Genomic DNA, 1,396 nt, shown 5'->3' on the forward strand with positions numbered 1-1,396 from the left:
TCTAAATTGAGCCCCATAATAGCTCATACTGAACTGGAGATTGTTATTCATGCTTTTATTTCATCACGACTGGACTATTGCAATTCACTGTTTACATGTCTAAACAAGAGTTCCCTGGAGCGTCTGCAGACTGTCCAAAATGCTGCAGCAAGGCTTCTGACGAAAACATTGAAATACTCACATATAACACCGCTGCTTATACAGTTACACTGGCTCCCTGTCGAATTCAGAGTCCACTTTAAGATTCTGGTTCTCACATTTAAGGCTCTTCAAGAACAAGCACCATCATACATCATTGAACTCTTATAGCCCTATGCCCCTAGTAGGTCTCTGAGGTCTTGTGGTCAGGGCCTACTTGTTATTAAGTATACGAGACTGAAAACTAGGGGTGATCGAGCTTTTGCTACTGTGGCCGCCAGACTGGAATTCTCTTCCTCAGAACTTAAGATCTGCTGATTCACTGATTACTTTTAAAAAACAGCTAAAAACACATCTTTTTAAAATTGCATTTTGTTAACTTTTGACTGTACTTCATCTTTTTAATCTGTGTCTATACCTTGTAAAGCACTTTGTGATCTCTTATCTAGAAATGTGCTATATAAATAAAATTTTACTTACTTACTTACTTACTCATCCTCCTGTTGAATATTTTGGTATACAGAGGAGTAAATGCAGCGGCTGCAAAACAAACACCCCACTGTCCCATCTCAGGTCTGTCACTGAGCCCTCCTGGACTCTGCAGTTTGCCTACAAAGTGCAAACATGTCTGTAGATGTTGTGTTAATATTCCATTGCACTTCAATATCATGACTCTGCAGGAACTTATGCCAGGTTACTTGTTGTGGATTTTAGTTGTTCTTTGAACATCTTCATCCTGGCTCTGCAGCTGGATCAGGCAGCTCCCATCTGCAGCTGGATGAGTGACTTTCTGTCTGACAGGAAGCAACGTGCAGGTCTGGGCAGGCATGTCTCAGACTCTCCATTAACACTTGTTCTCCTCGAGGCTGCTTTTCTTGCTCTATACCAAAAGCTGCACCTCAGTCTGTCAATCTACTGAAGTTTGAAGACGACACTGAGTCATAGCACAATTAGGACGAATAAACACATGAACTGAAGCCGAGGTGAAGTGCATTAAAAGATTGTTTAGTGTGAGATTGTGACAAACTGAAACATTATTAAATACCAAACATCAGGTCTTTACTCTCCAGTCAATCACAAAGAAAACAGGTGCTCTGAAAACACACAGCTATCCTATCATCTGTGCTAAATCCAGCAAACGATGGACACGCCCCCTGCGGGTATAATCTCTATTAACCATCATTAGCATTCCTCCAATATTTCCCATGCTCTGTTAGTTTCAAGCAATTAGCATTCTGCTCATACTTCTCCAGTTGCT

The sequence above is a fragment of the Pundamilia nyererei genome, unplaced genomic scaffold (assembly GCF_000239375.1).
Source record: "Pundamilia nyererei isolate P.nyererei 1_Seehausen unplaced genomic scaffold, PunNye1.0 scaffold00385, whole genome shotgun sequence".
NCBI lineage: Eukaryota > Metazoa > Chordata > Actinopteri > Cichliformes > Cichlidae > Pundamilia > Pundamilia nyererei.